General features: G+C 30.0%; 1 long non-coding RNA gene across 2 annotated transcripts in view; it reads left to right on the forward strand.

The window, feature by feature from the left end:
- LOC147816868 (uncharacterized) overlaps positions 1 to 18,813 on the forward strand; it is a 39,712-nt gene extending 20,899 nt beyond the window's left edge. Inside the window, exons 3-4 of one of the 2 annotated variants that reach the window (XR_015429387.1) lie at positions 16,791 to 16,940; positions 17,295 to 18,813. This is a non-coding gene — a long non-coding RNA (uncharacterized LOC147816868). Of the gene's footprint in view, positions 1 to 6,541; positions 16,941 to 17,294 lie in introns of those variants that run through there. The other variant, XR_015429388.1, reaches the window with a different exon arrangement.
- The last annotated feature ends 577 nt before the right edge of the window (positions 18,814 to 19,390 follow it).

Genomic DNA, 19,390 nt, shown 5'->3' on the forward strand with positions numbered 1-19,390 from the left:
GTAAGAAGTACCTAATATACTAATATAAGTATAAAATATTATATTGATAGATATATAGTTATTATTAAAACAGCGCCAATACTAAGCAATTTTAATAGCGATACTTTTAAAATAACTGTTTTACGGCCCCTCGAAAGGGATATGTTCATGAGAATATTACTTGCTATTATTAAATTTTAACTATTATGAGTTGACTGCGAGCAATAGTATCATGCCAAGTGATGCTAAAAACATTTTATAGTTATTCGAATGGGAAGAACTAAAAAAAACAAACTTAAAGCCACCGAAAAGGGCAACAAATATTAAATAAAAAAAATTAATTATTTCTAGCCATATTAGTTGAAAAACGTAGTGGAAGAATCAGGTAAGTGACTTTTTTAGAACGAAAAAAAAGATGTATCTGAACTATTTCCTTACCAATTTCTTAAAAGGCGGACTAATAATTTTTTGCTTCATTTTATTTACCACTGACTAACTTGATATATCAAGTTAATATGGGTTAATTATGCTAAGATTAAACTGATGGCAAAAACAGTTACATTAAACAAACCCATATTGATGCAACCACTTTTTGCTATTTTCTCTGAGTCACTAATAGCCCTAAAACTTTCTTACTCAGTTTTTCGGCTAATCTCTTTAATTATATCGGTATTGGATTTTCAGTTTTGAACTGGATTTCGCAGTGTTTCTCAGTACTGATTTATTGATTCTTTTTTTTTTAATCATCCCGAACCAAGAACGGGTATTCAGCTAGTAGATAATAAAAATTTGGACGAGGGAAGTAGAGGCAGAAGCTTAAGCAAACATGCCCTGGCCATATTATTAGATGCCCTATAAGATTCTTTGTAAAAATATAATTATCTGGTGATACTATACAGCTGTTTTGTTTTTACTCGGTTTACATTTATTTACTTTCGTGAATCAATTGGTTAACATTTCAATTTAATACGTTAAAAATAAATACAAATAGGAAGTATATGAAAATTCTCCTGAATAAAAACCCATTGCAGTACATTTGGAGTAGAAAAGTACATTTGGAATTTGCTTACGATTTTGCTAGTCAATTGCAATTTTTGTTACAATGCTTGCAAAATCTTAATGAATCACTTAAACAAGAAAATCCAATCATCAGCTGAACGATGCAATGTCACTTTCGTGGCTGCCGTAACAAAAATGTTAATTTTAGAGACAGAGGTTATATCACTCCTTGGAATAAATTTTTGTTGAATGATAGTAGTATCAATAATGAGGAAAAAAATCCATAACCAAAATAGAAACGCTACTGTATGAAATTCTAAATATGGAGGATTCAGTTTTCTCACATTAATTTTCATATGGGTTTGATTGTCAGCGGATGTGTAATAGTAGTAGGATATATAAGGTCTTGTGCCCTAAAATATCGCTATAGTACTTAATTTTTGTAACAGGCATTTACTGATAATTGAAGGCGCTTATTGAAAATGAGTAAATAAAAACTGAAATTTGAGTGATATTTCAAGTAAAAATAGGAGGTCATAATAAAGTTGTTATTATGTATTCTTTGTTTAGATGGTTAATAAGTAGTACATGGTTGTCTCTGTTTTAAAAATAACTTTGAGTTACGCAATGTCGAATGAAAAATACTAATTGTGAGGATCGAGTTAAATGTACATTTTTCTTTGCAGTGGGAAAAATCATTCGCTAATACTTTCGCCAAATTTATGATTTTATCGCATTTGGCGAGATGGCGAATGCTTAGCGGGGGCCCTGCTTATGGAAATGTACACCATACATTTATGGTAAGCTTATTGGCCATATTTTTATTCATGCTAGGAAAGGGTATGTTATTCATATAATTTCAAGGAGCAGAAATAAAAAATAATGCGTAATGGAAAGAAACATTAAATGTCAAGTTTTTATCAATTACATGTTCAGAAAACTACAGATTTTTAAAAAAAATAGATTAGCAAATAAAAAGAGCTGAAATTTTGTAAATATAATTCTTGATCAACAAATTTAGCTAATTCAGGGAAATTATTTAAAGTTTATATTCTTTTCATAGAAAGTGCTTCAGAATCATTTTAAATGTGTTCGAATTCATCTTTGTATTGCATTTTTTTTTCCAGTCGACAGTAGTTTGCTGAGCGTTCTGCCAAAATTGCCCAATGTTACGTACGTCACAGTACGCAACGAAACAACAAAAAACTCAATTTTAACCTGTATTATTAAAGATTTACTTAAAATGAAAAAGTAAAACAATGTTTCTGTAAGAGTTACTATTAAAAAAATTTCCTAAATTTATCGTAGTTATTGACAGCTAAGAATGCGAAAATTGTTTTTACAAATTGCTGTATTTCATGCAGTGAATTCGACGTTCATAAATTCCATATGTACCATAATTTCTGTGCTTTTTATGCATATTATTTTCCTTAATAATTGAAATCGAACATAATAAATATCTCTCTGGTCAATCATTCAAAGTTTCAGTATTTTTTATTTGATCAAGATAGGTTATTTTATAGCATATGGGTGTTCAATTTTCTTGAATTCCTACTATTAATGCATTGTTTTATTTCGGTAAAATGTAATACTGTCTTTATACACATCCTCTTTCAATTTAATTGTTAATTTATTTCTAAATTAAAAAAATATTTTTTTGAGTGATGATTTTGTTTTGTGTGGTCCATTTAAGTCGAATGTTGTGTTTTATATTTTTTAAATATCACCTTTTCTTTCTCCTTTTTTAATTTCTTTTCCGTGCTTGTAAATCTAACATTTTATCATTCTTGTGATCTTATAATTTATTGTATCCCAAACTACATATGCAATCGGGTCAGAAGGTTTGTGAATCAACTTTTTTTGGCTGTGTTGTGAACTTTCTTTTTATTCATTATCTATCTGTCACGCACGTTCAATACCTATCTTTTAGATTTATTCATTCGTTTCATATCCAGAAATCAAACATTTAAATTTTTCAAATTTCTGAAAATTTAAAAAACAGTTTTTTTTGTTGATTCTTTTAGCACTTTTCTTTCTGTTTGTGATATATCTTTTGAAAAGAACCTAAAATACATTGAGTATTTATGAATTAAAATCCCTTGTATGAAGTTTTTTGTTTGTTTTCAAAGTCTTTTAATTTACCCGAAAAATTCACCCTAACTTCTTAGTATACTACTAACTGAGCAGTTATTCTAACTACTTCTTATAACTTCTCAGATATTCATAATCTATATTTTGCATTTAATTTAGTAGTTAAATGAATTTGATTTTATCACATATTTAATAAACTTGGCAAATCTACCGATTTTCAGTGTTTTCTTTTTTGAAAAAGTTGCTTCAAGAAATTCGTTCAATTCCTTGAACAACTTTTTAAAACAACTTTTTTTCCCCCTAAATTTAAAAATTTATGTAATTGCTTATAAGAAAAATCCCATCTTTCCTGCAACATACGGGGCAGCTATTTAAAGTAATTTCAACAAAATTTCCTTAACAAAAATTTGTTTAATTTCACTTAAGCATAATGAAACAGCTTGTATAGTCGATTAACCATATCAAAATGAAATTTAATGGATTAAAGTTGAAATCGCACATTCTAAATCTTTTAGAATATCAATATTTGACAAACTGCTCAACCACTTTGAATTTTTAACAGTTGGAAATAACACATTTTTCTATTCATTCAATTCCTACTATTAGTTTACACTCTCCCTATATCTTGTATGCTCGACTCCAATGTTACTTAGCCTCACATCGACTGCAGTTGAAGCAATGCCTGTAAGCATGGGTGCAAGTTTGAAAAAAGGCCAAGACTGAAATTTTTTTAACTGAAATACCTAACATACACAATACCCCCTCGACATATGCAAACTGTCTAAGAAAGCTTTACCATAATACATCAAGTTTAAATACTGTACAAAAAATATTTATTCATCTGTCTTTTGATAAAATAACAACAGGACATAAAAAAGTAGACCAATAACGTAGACCTAAAGAATATTTTTATGGACAGAAAAAAAAAAATCCGATTTCCGTCTTCGAGTCAGTCTTGTTTCCGTCTTACTTCCGTCCGCGGACATTTTCGAAAGACGGAAATCCGTCCTGGGGACGGAAGACTTGCACCCATGCCTGTAAGTTACAGTGCTGGTAGCTCCCGGAGTTACTGCTCGGCTTGTACGTTGCAGTGCTGTATCTTCGATGGTGGAGGTGGTTTATGCTCGGCTCTAACGTTAATTAAAATATTAAGGAAAGAACTATTCGGCAGAATTTATTAAAACTTAATATAATACTTTAGAGATCCTTGCAAATATGTTACTGTACTAATAGTTTGAGTAATGTAAGATAAACTTTTTGTTGATATTAAAATAATGATTTTTCGATAAAATTAGATTCAGTATCATTAAAAAAAACTAAAGTATTAATTTCTGCTTTTGTAAAATATATCATAACTTTTTTTTTAATTACCGTTACATTCCGGTAAACATCATATAAAAGGTAATACCTCAATCAAAAGAATTTTTCACTTCAACATTTACATAATCTTACAGTTATGTAAATGTGGAACATACACTGTCCCAATTTGAGGATTATTTTGTAACTGCTTTTTGCTATAGCTTAAAAATATTGAATGAAATTGAATAAAAGATTCAAAGCAATTTTAAATTAATTACAAGATAATGATTTTAAAATTGAACAAAAAAAAATCGTTAAAAATTGAGCGAGATGTGAGCGTATTAAGTATTTATTTTCATATTGCCCATGCGCAGAAAAAAACAATAAAGAAAACTTTTTTTTCTTCAAAATTTTGTCGGAAATTGTAGTTAGCAACTCGTGAAAGAAAAACTGATTTGAAAATTTTCAAAAAATTATACTGCAAAATTAGGAAAAATTATTTTTGTCAGCGCAGGTGGGAAAGAACTACTTTAAAAATGTATGTTTTCCTCAATTTTAATGGAGTTTTTTTGTTGTCTATTTTTAACGTGCTTGTTGTTAATGAAAAATTGCTCCTAAAACTTTTATTTTATTGAATATATTTGATGTTTTAGGAAAAAAATCGTATAACAAAAGTTTTTATGATTTATTTATTTTATAAAAATTTCCGTATTTTCATAATATGCGAGCTAAGCTTACGAAATTTTATGCAACTATTACAAAAAAATAACACCGTCCTTTGAGTTAATAAATTTTTTGTTATAATTAAATAATTAATATACAATTTTATTATTGCAAGTGAAAAATGGTATGGAATGAAAAGCGAACACTTTTAAAATGTATTAAAAAGTTTGCTTTTAAATATTTTTATGCTACATTGCGTCAATCTTTAATAAGTTTGTTTTTTTAAAATGGTACTTTAAGACTACCTATGTGTAGTTTCTCTACATTGTCAAGAATTCAAAAAAAAAAAAAAAATTTGTGGATCTCGTAATTATGAAACATCCAATTTACAATTAAATTGCTAATAAATTAATATTAAAAAATGAGTGACGAAAAGAATGCTGTTCTTCGTCTTGTTCAGTTCCTAGCATGTGGCTGCAGGCTGCATTAAATCACACTAATTTACTAATTATGCTGTAAATAATCAATAAATTTTAATAATAAACACACTAAAAAAATTTCTAAAGAAATTCTATATTTAATTTACTTTATGTTTTATAAAGTGCTGAGAGCAAAAGGGATTAAAAATGTTACAAAATAAATCTACAATATTGATATTTTAATTACATTAAAAAAATATTTAAAAATAATAGCGTGGAAAAGAAAGCTATTTAAATATCCCGAATTTTATTCTTGTTTTGTAAAATCATAACATTTTGTAAATAATAGATATTAACGAAAACAATAAATTAATTTTTAAACGAATTATGATAAATAAGTTTTTAAAAATCACGCGGAAAGGAAAGCATTCTTTAAAAATCCCGAATTTTATTCTTTTGTTCAATTCATTTGTAGCAAGTTGTAGCAATTCTAATCACTTTAATCGCGATTTTTCAACTTTCTTGCTTCAAATAATGACTGCTTATCTATAGTTGTAGAAAACTTAATTCATCTCTTGTGCGATTTTCATTTCATAAACTCGTGCTTTACTTCATGTCTAAAGTGAATATGAATAAATGTAAATATGAAAAAAAATGAATAAATAAGATTAGATGTTACTAGTTATAAATGCTAACATATACATCGAAATTCTAATAATGCTGCCTGTAGAAAAATAAAACCCTGGATAATAAAACAGCTTCCAATTTGAGCTGTTAGAGTGATGTAAGATTATCGTTTTTCATCATTAACAAGTAAAATGTCTTCTCATCAATTATTATTTTTTATTGAATCAACGTGTTTTGTATTTCTAAGTTTAAATTTTTTTTTCAAGTATTGCTGATTTATCCTCAAACATATAAGGGCATATAAGCCCTATCCTTCAAACATATAAATCCTATGTTAATCTTTCATTATGCAATGATTAACATATTAACAAAATGTTCCTCTCTAGAAATATAAAACTTGCACATTTTATGAACAAAATGATAGTAATTTTTTATGAAGAAAAAAAAATCGACTTTTAATGTTAAAAAAAAATCGTTAGAGACAAGCTATCTCGGGGGTTGTAGAGCGGATCGATCTGAAGTGGTGTCCACTATTACATTAGAAAATCATATGAAGCCAATTTTAAAGGTTCAGAGACTCTCACTGTTCAAGTTGACCCTTAATATCATGTGTCGGAAAACCGAGAATAAAAAGTAACTTAGAGCAGTATTACTCGAAAATGATTTCAGCTAGCTTTACAACAATGTGAAAGCAAAGACGTTATTTTGAATTGCTCTGTTTGTTTTCTTTTAGTTTTGTTCGTCTATGTGCTTTACATTTAAATGTTATTAATTAAAATATCTTTTTTCATTTATAAAATCGAGTAGAGTTTCTTATGAAAGATTTAGGTGCTTGTAATTTATATAAATTCTCTATAAGAACACAGTCTAATCCCTGATATCGGAAAGAAGACACTCATCCAAATAAAGGTAAGGTCTTTTATTTACCTTTTCTAATGGTGAAAATTACCTTCTCGTGAAGTTGGAACATCATGCATTCAAAGTTGATGCTTTCCGACAATAAGGTGTCCCATAGTGGACTGGTTTTACAGAGTTCCGAGTAGAACACCGAAGTCAAGCATCACTGGCTGCGGGTAGGGTGACCACCTTGATCACTCTGCTTAGAGACCGAGAATGCGTCGTATCAGTCCTCGTTAAGCTGTTCTACCGTAAAGTTCTCGACTTAGGGTGCAGGTCGTCTGGTTACCGAAGGGGAGGTACCATTCCCTCTGCAGAAAATCAAAATTGTGAAGGCATGTCTTGCTGATCATCCTCAGAGATGTTTCCCAGATCCGTCGCCAATAGCCCATAAATTAACTACAACAACACCAATAAAATTTCCCCTATTAAAGCAACATTAAATTTAATATAGGCTACGATTGAACAAGCTAATAAATGTTTAGATGTGTATTAGACACATGTTTTAACTAAAACTCCATTAGTATGATTTTCGTTCTTAAAGGATACCCTTCTGAGTAGATGAAGCAGGTAATGTCTTTGAGATACAAATTTCTTCATCCATCTCTCTCTTTCAGACATACTGTATCCATTATTTTACTCGTCTCTTGGTCAGATCGAAGAATCCCCACACTCAAGGCAACAAATAAATGTCCATCTACACTGGTCATCTTTATTTAACAAACTTTTCTTCTTGATTGGCACATCATAGTTTTATAAATTCTCTTTTTTTCTTTTCTTGTGAAAGTAAACTGTTTTTAAATTGCAAAGCGTGCATCTTTTTTCCCTACCAGAACGCGTAACAAAGCGCAGTTGAGCGAAAAACGGTGGCACTGGGGAGAGAATCACGTCAATTTTACTCTGCAGGTAAAGGGTTAATTTGAATCTTCGTTCTAATTCACTTGATTCTAATCAGTTACTCAAATCATGTTATTTAGATAAACTATTCGAATCAAGAGATTCAGATCAACGGATCAATGATTCAAATTATGCGATTCGGATCAAGGGTTCAGACTATGCGATTTGGAACAATGATTCAAATTATGCGATTTGGAACAATGATTCAAATTATGCAATTAAGATCAGTGATTCGAATTATGCAATTAAGATCAGTGATTCGAATTATGCAATTAAGATCAGTGATTCGAATTATGCAATTAAGATCAGTGATTCGAATTATGCAATTAAGATCAGTGATTCGAATCATTATTTGGATCATTGATTCGAAATTAGTTACTCAAATAACTGATTCTTATAAGTGATTTGGATCACTATTCAAATCAAGTGACTCAAATTAGTGATTTGAATCACATGATTCAGATCACTGATTCAACTCATGTGATTTGAATCGCTTTTCGAATAAAATGATTCAGATAAATTATTCGAATCGTCATTTTCTTCAATAATTCGAATTAATTTATTCAAATCATTGTTTCAAATCAAATGATCTGATTATCAGATTCTTATGAAGTGATTCACATCACTATTCAAATTATGTGATTCGGATCAAATGCATCAAATAAATTTTAAATTTCAAAAAAATCGAAAATAAGTTTGCTTAACTACCACTATTTTTCTTTTATCAAATGTGTTAGAAAAAAATTTATTATTCTTTCTCATTAATGAACTATACGAAAATTATAATAAGTAAATAATTAAACTTATTATAGCTTTCATATAATTACATTGCATACGTTGTTAATTGCTATAGATACTTTAAACTATGGTAAATTTGAAGTAACTCCAAAAGAAATGTTTTCTTCAATTGGATAATCTTACTTCCTTAGTAATGAATGCGTTAGGTTTTACAAGAAATGTTTAACTTATGGCATATCATAGTGAAACAAAACAAACTGAAATTTAAAAAACAATTATCCATTATAATTTTAATTTATTTCGATAGAAACAACTGTTGATTCAAATCAGTACCAAATTCTACTGTCCAACACATGAATCAATCGTAATGCAAAGAATTTATAAGTTTTAAAATATTATATTTAAAGGGACTAGCTTAATATTATTTTTTTAATATCTGAAGTAAAGACAAATAAAAAAATTATAGAAACACAGTTTTGAACTTAAACGATATAACAACTTTTAATCTGTCCTGTTATCCATGCGAAGAGCACTTGATTACGTATTTATACGGATCAACTTAAAAAATTTCTATTTGCTATGCACGGTAACAGCTTCCGAACTCAATAAAATAAACTGTCTAATATTTTTACTCAAGAATGTCACTAAGATTGAATCCCGTAGGATATTTCTTGTTTGTGACTCGAAGATGTATAAATACTGGAACAATTTTGAGTAAAATTTAATGTTAATTCAGTTGTGCGAATAGAGAATTATTTCGAATTAGTATTCTTCATCAAATTTAAAATTTCTTTACAAAGTTCGTCAACAGATAGCTCTCCTAACTGATTTGAAAGACCAGTTATAGGAACATAAAAAGAGATATGAATTTAAGGCTGCTATGTTCTGCTTAGGGAAACAAAAAAATATTTTTATATTAAATTTTGAAATTTGTTAGAAAGTTCATCAATAAACAGCTAAGCTAGCAAAGAAAACTTAAGAACAATGTTTTCTGTTGCATATCAGAAAATTCTAAATAAAATATTTGTACAAGCGTTGTGTTAATTTTTTTCTCAGACTACCCAGCATTTTTGCTGCATGTGATATTTGTTTCGTAGTGTTAATTTTGATCTCGCGGACTTAGCTGCGTTGTTGTCGCGTGGAAATGATGGCCGCGTAGCGTAGAAATGATGGTGACTTAGAAAAAATAAATTGCTACACATAGATTGATGAATTTTGCTTAAATTTTTATGTGGTTTATTTTCTTTTGAGCTGAATAGAACGCTGCAAAACCTTAATTTTTTTTCTAATTCTGTTCGTCATTAAAAGGTTCTTTGAATTGCCGGTAAATTTTTAGGCGTCCTTTGCCCCATATATGTAACTCACGGTGTCATATGTATTACGGTGAATTAGTTTACAGTGTCACACAAATATTGGTGTTGTGTTTCTAATTTATACGTACCTGTTTTTGTGTGCATAGATGACGGTTGACATGGTCGGTAACAACTCTCCCCGCATTGGTGACCTTCGGGCGCGATGTGAACACGCCTACCTTGGCAGAAACGCCCACTACGATTTGATCACTCCTACTTCGATGGATGGTTCACACTGAACAGTTAACTTGCTATTTGTGACTGCGACATTAACCACATCCTCGTGCTGTTGCTACTCAGTTTCGATCATGCGCATATCAGCACTCAAAAGTACGGTGATCTTAATACAGCTCTCCCGACTTCTCACAAACCAGCAATGAATCACAGGTATAATACTGGTGGGGGAGTACTGTAGTGTATCTACCACTACAAAAATATAATTCCAATTCATTAGTATGCAAGACATGTTAACTCGATTCTATGATGGGGTACCTTTTCATAGATGAATTGTCGATATCTACTCTCCCCACATCCTCATAGACATTTCTTAGATACTCATGAACACCAGCTGTGTCCTCGTTTACCCATTAGTTTTTGAGTTCAACATAGTTTTGAAGACATTGTAAAGGAGATAATGAAAGACGAACCGAACTCAATCTTATTCTTACGTGGACCTAAATATGATCACATTCATAAATTCCTTTTACACTTTTTTTTTTAAAATTGGGTATTTATACTTCAAGAAGACCTCCCATATCCACGCTCATGACCTATGATGTCAGCGCCAGCTAATCTTTATCAGAAAAATGGCGTATTAAAGTCGAGCTAAGTTTCTCTACATGAGTTAGAATGTTAATTAACGATCAGTTAATTAAATGTAGGGCCGTATCACACATCAAATTCGTTGAAAAATCATTCTTTCTCGCCTACTTCTTTTACTTAACTTAGATCTATTACTTGTTTATGTATTTTATTGTAACTGTAATATATGCAACTGTAAATATATTTTTGTTTTGTGTACCTGGCAACTTTGATGCATAATTTGTTTGTTTATATTGCACATGGCCAGGTGCCTGTCTTTGTGTAACGCCTCTTTGTAAATATATAGCGAAAAAATTGAAATATTTAAGAAAGAATTTAGAATGTGCCATTGAAGAAAATTGATAGTTGACGGGCTTGACTTACTGGAAATATAATGAAAAGAGCAGTTGCTAACGTAAACAAATGGCGCAATTCAGTAACCAAGCAGGGTCGAGCACACTACATCACTTGCAGGTATCCCCTTTTTATTTTTAATTGTTATTGTAAGTTCCTGCTTCTACTATCACTTTTAACGGGGCTACATTTTCACTTAGTAACTTTCATCAACTAATTCTACTAGTGAGTTTTTACTCAGCTTTAGTTTTGTACTTTCTTTCTGTTTTGTTTGTTTTTCATTTACATTTCTACCATCCTATACCTACATTACTATTTGCCACTAAATTTTAAAATGTTTTATTACCCATTAGCAAAATGGGTGTTATGGGTTTGATGGCGTGAGGACCTTATTTGCACGTCATCACACTTCTCAACTGTGTTCAAGAGCAATAGTAAACAGTGCGCATGTGTCGTCATTGCATGCGGTGCCATGGAGACGACTGCTGTTTGATAATTTACTTTAGAATTCTTTTATTTTTTTTCACTTTTAACTTTGCATTAAGTGGATGAGTTTACTTTCGAGATATGGGGCCAGAGAAATCCCATAAATGCTTCTTGAGTTGTGAATAAAAGAGAATGTTCTCATTTGGGATGTATTTATGAGGAATGTTTTATATTCATAGTCACTCGAAATTCAATAAATGTGCAAGTATCAGTACATAGCAACTTTTGTGTGACTTAATTTTGTAATTCATTTTGTGAGAATGTAATTTTGCAATTCATTTCCTGAGAATGTAATTTTGTAATTCCTTTTGCGAGAATGTAATTTTGTAATTCCTTTTGTGAGAACGTAATTTTGTAATTCATTTGAATGTAATTTTGTCATTCTTTTTGTGTAAATGTAATTTTGTCATTCTTTTTGTGTAAATGTAATTCTGTCATTCTTTTTGTGTCAATGTAATTTTGTCATTCTTTTTGTGTAATTGGGTATAATATAAAAAAAACACAACTACTTCCACTTAGTAGGAATAACATTCACCATGACGCGATGCTAAATTCTATGCCGCTATCCACATAAATGCCACTATCCACATAAATCAATTATTAATCAAAAATCGAACTTCAATTACTTTTCTTTATAATGCAATAAAATCTGGCGAGCAGCTATTTAAACGATCAAACACTTCGTTTGTTTATTTGTGGCTTGAAGTTTGGCTCGCAGAAAATGCCGTTCATGGGTTAAATTTAGTAGGAATAACACAACCTGTGACGTAAGCTATAGTATACCCAATTGTAATTTTGTCATTCTTTTTGTGTAAATGTAATTTTGTCTTTTTTTTGTGTAAATGTAATTTTGTCATTCTTTTTGTGTAAATGTAATTTTGTCATTCTCTTTGTGTAAATGTAATTTTGTCATTCTTTTTGTGTAAATGTAATTTTGTCATACTTTTTGTGTAAATGTAGAAGAGAGAAAACCCAAGCACTAGTGTAGAGCTTATTGCTTCAGCAAATTTTGGCTGTTTGAATTGGCAGCCAAGTGTGTTGCCAATTGGTGAAAAACATTAAAGCCTGAAGGAGAAACAGAAAGAGTTGTTGGCAATTTCACCAATAATGAAACCCGTTGACCATGCTAATGAGAGAAGCCTTGCTTTGTTAGAGGCAATGTTTTACAGCCAGAGTAAAGAGATCAACAGTCTGAAAAAATGTTTCAGATTTGTTAAGTTCCTGGCCTCTACTTTTCACGGAGAAAGGATTCTTTCTGCATTTTAAATTGTTGACTGGGGTTAATATTCCAGAGCTCTTTGAAAAAGGCTTCAGAAACAAAAATTCCTAGAATCATTAACTTTTTTTAAATCTTTGCCTAAGAAAAAAAAAAAAACAGTATACAAGACATATTGAAGAAATTTGAAAATGATGATGAAACTTGCAATGAACTGTTCTTAGTCATATCTCTGCTTTTGGAGTACGTTAATTGAAAAAGGGAAGCAATTTATATTTCAGTTGACATAAGTATTTATCATATATTTTTCTATAATTTTTTTGTACATATTGGGCAAATCTCTTAATTTCAGACATCTTCCTATAGTCAACCACAATAAGATAAAATATTTGCAGTTATTGACTTACCTTTTTTTTATTTCCAAAGACAATACAAAAAGGAACAACAGTAAGGCTAAAGATGTACCAAAAAAAAATACTAGAAATTTTAGATCACAAAGGCTGACCGACGTCATTGCCTCATTAAAAGTAATCTTTTTCGCAATACAATGACTCCTCAAAATCGATATGAAGTGGTGAGTTCGATTCACTGGCCTTAGCGAATCAAGCAAATACAGATTATAAAGAGAGCAGTTTGGATGTTCTCCTAGACAGTCATTACTACCATAAGGCAGAATTTAGCAACAGTTGCGCAACATGAGTTGGGAATGGACAAAAAACTGTCAATTCTCTGCAACATAATTTGTTTAATATACAGCTTTACAGAATGGAAAGGTATTTCCTTCCTCCCAAAGTAGTGAGCTTGTTCGTTCTCATAAATTCTACAGTTGCCAGGTATCCACTGGTGTGCAACCCGCTTCTTTTTTAGGACCAATCTTTGCAAGTAATCTCGACATTGAAGGATTTCGTTCGATGAAGAAGCGCTATTTGAACTAATGACCTGGATTGCTGCTTGAAAATCAGAGAATAGAACCACTTTCGAAAATTTATCTTCAAAAACCAAAAACTGCTTTAGCGCAATGCGAATGGCTTCCACCTCTCCGTCAAAGACTGTTCTGTATTTCTCTACGGGAGCATCAAAAGGAAAATAGGTTCCATAAACTCTTGCTGTCATAATTGTTAGAGAAGGAGCCATTTGTATACACAAGTAGTCACTCAGAATCCGGAGGTGTCATGTAAATTGTTTCAAGGGCATAACATCTCAGCACAGCTGGAGAAGTATTCTTTCTTGTGCAAAGTGTCTCTAAGATATAAACTTGATTTGATCTCTACAATCTTCAGAGGATTTGCTGGCTTTGTTATTTCCTGAATATCATCAGATAACTCATATTCTTTCCGGATAATATTAACAAATTGAAAAAAAGCTGGATTTTCAAATTTCTGATGAAATTTGTGTAATTCGTCCAATAAGGATCACCTATTCTAATCAGCTTCTCATATAAAAGCAATGTTTTTTCTTCAACAGTAGCTGTAATAGATTTATGGTTTGTCAAATTGTTGCCGTTCTAAATAGTATTATTATAACTGATTTATCACTTTCCCATAAAGATACATCTAGTCGTTTTGAAACAGTTACCTAATTTAAAAAATGGCTTCAGACTGCATCTACATGTGACTTCCAGAAATTACACTTTCAACTTTTTAATATCTTAAAAATTTGATTATTTTAACACTGAGCGTAGGTTAAATATAGAATTTATAAACTGGAGAATAAATAAAATTTATGAAACATAACCAAAATTATAAAATTCTATGTTTAATGAAATTTAACTTCCTTGCAAGATAATGACATTTTTTGTTAAATTAATCTTTTAATTATTATGTCTGAGTTCTAAGAATTCTACATTTTCGATGGTAACACGTTTAAGTAAGAACACATTTTAAAAGTTATTGTATTTTTTGTATAAAAAATAAAAATTTGAAATTTCATCAAATCCATACTGTTATCAAAATTCTTCATTTAAAATATAGCCATTTGTTATTTTAAGAGCTCCTTACCTGCCATAAAGGTCGGAGATCTGGGCATAATGCCTAGTACTCCATGTCCAATTTCTTCTGGTAATTATAATAAAATTTTAACTTGTAGTACGTTTATTTTAAAAAATATATATATACTGAAATAAGTTTTGAAAAATTAAGTTAATCATTTAAAATTTGAGCAATCTTATTCTTAATGAAACTGAATTTTTAATTATATCTCAAATATTATAACATGCTTGTTGATAAGTGTGTTTAACTGTGATGAAATAATTATATAAATCAGTTAAAGTTATCTGATCTGCATTTTCCTTAGTTTTAAAATGAAAGAGCTTCATAAAATTCATAACAGCCTAGCTGTTTCTTAACGAAAGCAAAACTTATGTAGTTTGTCAAGAAAATATGTTGATTAAATTTCATGATTGGAGGTTCTTAATTAGTTTTATTGATTTGCTTATTTTTTTAAATCAATGATTAATAAGACTAGCTTAAAATATTAGGGTACCATATAGTAGCACCAATACAGTTTCATTGGTTGACACCACATTGACATATAGCTATAGAGTATTATCAGAAAGAGTATGCAAATAAAGTCTTAATTACATATAACTTCTAAATCATGCAGAAAAGTCAGCTAACATCAAAGCATCAGTATTATTGTACCTCAGTATTGTACATCAGTACACCCTACTTACAGTGAAGGTATTTCTTACTAATATAAAAGGATATATCTTGCATCTATGTTAGAGGCTCAGAAACACAATGCCAACATAGTTTTATTGCAAATAATACACGAGGCGCATCCAGAAAGTAAGTTTCCCTAATTTATAAAAAAAAAAGAACTCGCATTTTCAGGAACATATTTATTAGCAAAAAGTATTGCAATTTTTCAACATGTCCACCACAAGAATTGAGACACCTGCCGTATCGTGGAATCAACTTTTGTATCTCTCTGTCGTAGAACTCTGCCGCCTGTGAATGAAACCAGCAAGTGACAGGCGTCTTCAGCTTTTCATCATTGCCGAAATGCTCACAGGATTACAGGAATTTCTTGAGGTGCAAGAAAATGTAAAAATTGCTGGAAGCAATATCAGAGCTGTAGGCTGGATGATCAAACAACTGCCAGCCAAATTCCGTCAAAACAGCTGCTGAGTCTCGTGCCGTATGTGGGCAAGCATTGCCATGGAGGAGCGCAACACCTGCATTCCACGACTCTTGTTTTGAATGGCACGTCACAATTTCCGGAGTGTTTCACAGTAACAGTAGACGTCTGTCACACGCTGGTTCCATTCACAGGTGGCAGGATTCTACGACAGAGGGATACAAAAGTTGATCCCACGGTACGACAAGTGTCTCAATTGTAGTGGCGTCTATGTTGAAAAATAGCTGAAACATTGCTGTACTTGTTGCCAAAAAATATGTTCCTGAAAGTGTGAGTTCTTTTTTTTTTTTTAAATTCGGGAAACTTACTTTCTGGATGTGCCTTGTAGTTGTAACAGTTTAAAATAAAACTTGATGACATTTGTAATTAAACTAAGTGTAACTATAAGTTTTAGTTTACACCCAACCCCAAAAAAAAATCGAACTCGCCGCCGCGACATATCCCCCCCCTAGAGAGTGGAGCGCAAAGGCGCCCGACTCGGCCAAGCCTTCATGTGGCATTTATTAAAAACTCAAACATTTAAAAGTATGTCGGATGGCAACACCACTATAAAAAAGCTTTTAATGGATAGTAAAAGTTGAACTTGTGCGGTTACAGAAGTGACGGCATTAATTAAAAAATTTTATATTTAGGTTAAGCAATTGGTTCAAATTAAAAGCAGAATGCTTAATATAAATGCAATCTTTTCACCATCACTCAGCAATAAATAAGTGAACTATGTATTATTATAGGAGCTTATTACAATTATTTTCTAAAATATATATTTCATTTTTAGCTTTAAAGTAATCATTTTTGATAATATAATTGCATTATTAATTTCTGCTCAACTTTCAGGTGATGATTTTTTTGCGAACTCCTACATGGTTGCAGTCGACAATAAGGTCAAATGAAGAAATTCAAAGTGGCAAAAATGTTTGCTGCATACTACATTTTAAGCATTGAGTACGCTGAGATGGCTTGTAGAACCCTGGAGTTTATTCAAAGGTAAAAAATAAAATATATTCATTTTTCTGTTTTTATAAAGGATAGTGTTATTCGTAGAAATACATGGGTATATTTTCCTCAACGTAAATCTTTTAAAATTATTATTTTATTTACTTTGAGTAACTTTTTTATTTATTGAAAGCATAGTAGTAGTGGATAAAACATTATATACTGAAGGAAATTTAAATAAAAATTATTTTAGTTTGTCTAAAGACTGAAATTGCCAAATTTTGTAGGGGTAAAAAAATTTCCAAAACGCATACTATCAAGCAAATAATAAAAATTTCTGACTTTTTTATTAATAATTTTAAATCTGAACTTAATTAACAAAATGAATATTCATTTATTGTGCAGGTGTTTCCTAAAGGTGAACCCCGATAAAGGATCGAAGGCTTTAATGGATAGTAAAGAACGTAGAGAAAAAAAAGAACCGTAAATCCAAAAGTTTTATTGTTAAAAAAGCTAATGGACTTTGAATGGTGTCAATAGTGATTTTATACTGTATTTATTTGTATTTTTATTTTAACCTTCTTTATTCTTTTCTTATTTCCTTGCCATTCTATTTTTAATACTAATTTCGAAAGTATCAGCTATACAGGAATCAGTAAAAGGGTTTATAAGTTATAAGCATTTATAGTTTGCTAAAATGATTGGTAGCATTTGTAAATTGATTGTTAGTATAAAGCAGCATAAAATTACAACAAACCGGGGAAAAAAGGAATAATTTATGTAATGAAATCAGTAAAAAGAAAGAATAAAAAAAAAGGTGTACTTATATCATTTGACAAATTTTATAAATTCCTGTACCTACTTTAAAAATACATGCAAATTAGTGATTTTTATTGTTACCTTTCTTAAGTAGTGTAAAATGGTAAGAGCGAAATAAAGCAATAATGAAATGAAATCATTTTTTTCTTTTAATTTTATTCTTCCCTTTATGTTTTACGGAAGAAGTAAAAAAAAAAAAAGAAAGTTTGAGTTTTATTAATCATTCTTACATTGAAATAGAAACAAATCTGTCTTTAATCAATGTGAGATAAACCTCTTTTCTTTTCTTTTTTTAATTGAAATGTACCTAATAATTAATAAGTTTCTGTTAAAAGATTTTGAACAGACTAATCTGATCTTCAAAGGAAGAGGTGAAAGTCAAAATTTATTATCAAATGTTGAAAAAATATTCAACTGTTATTGATTAAAATTTAAGAGAGTGAGCTGCCCGATATCATATCTCAGCATTACACAAATCCACTGATCAAAAAACTGCAAAATAGTTCCATTTACTTTAAAAGTAGGGCACTAATTTGTATGAAATCATGTTTAAATGACAGATTATTTTATCCTGAATTAAATAAAATTATTGTTCTGAGATAAATATAAGATGATTCATTAGTCTTTAATGTGTGAATCGAAATAGCAGTAAAGAAACTATTTAGGTAAAAATATAAATGTGTACAACTTTTAAACGATTTTATTGATATTTTTGGTTTTCTTCAAAACTCTTAAATGATTTATTTTATAAATTATGTATTATCATTTAGTTAACTTTACATTGTGTGTAATTATATATGTATATATGTCATAATTAGTTTTTAATGTGTGAATCAAAATAGTGGTAAACAAATTATTTAGGTAAAAATATAAGTGTGCATAACTTTTAAACGATTTCATTGGCATTTGTGAAAATTTATGGTTTTCGTAAAAACTCATGTGATTTATTTTATCAATTGTGTTTCATCATTCAGTTTACTTTGCATTATGTGCATTATACATGTATATGTATCTTTTTTTTTTTAAACAATGCCTAGCAACTTCAGTTATTTGATATAATTTTGTAAACAATTATACATGACATAATAAACTTGTTCATTGCAAACATGTGGTATTTTGTTGTTTAAAAAAATAAATAAAAAAAAACAGATTGTAACGTCAATAATTCCACATAGTTTAAAAATAAAAACTTAATCAAATTTATACTATGGAAAAAAATTTTACTTCACTGATTAAATATTTTTCTGCGAATAGTTTAAAACTATAAGACATACATAATAAACTTGTTTTCATATTGTTAAAAAGAATGGTTCAAGTGATTTGCTTCACTGATTAAATGCATTCATATAAATATTTCAAAACATACAGATAAAACTTGTTCATTTTAGAAAAACTTGTTTTCATATTGGCTACGGATTTTCTTGTTTACTTTTGCGGAAAAATTTGTCCCTGAAACACCGTTGTGACTGCAGATTTTCTTTTTAAATTTTACGGGAAAAACTTGTTCTGTTGTGGTCCAAAGCTGTTGAAGGTACGGACTTCTTTCATAATTTTTACGTCGAAAACTTGTTTTTGTTTGGGTAAATACCGTTGTGACTATGGCTTTACTTTGTAACTTTTACGGAAAAAACTTGTACGCATTTGGTAAAAAGCCGTTGAAGTTACGGATTTACTTTTCCACA

This window comes from Parasteatoda tepidariorum, chromosome 1 (genome assembly GCF_982258835.1).
Source record: "Parasteatoda tepidariorum strain Cologne lab strain chromosome 1, Ptep-v5.0, whole genome shotgun sequence".
Classification (NCBI taxonomy): Eukaryota; Metazoa; Arthropoda; class Arachnida; order Araneae; family Theridiidae; genus Parasteatoda; species Parasteatoda tepidariorum.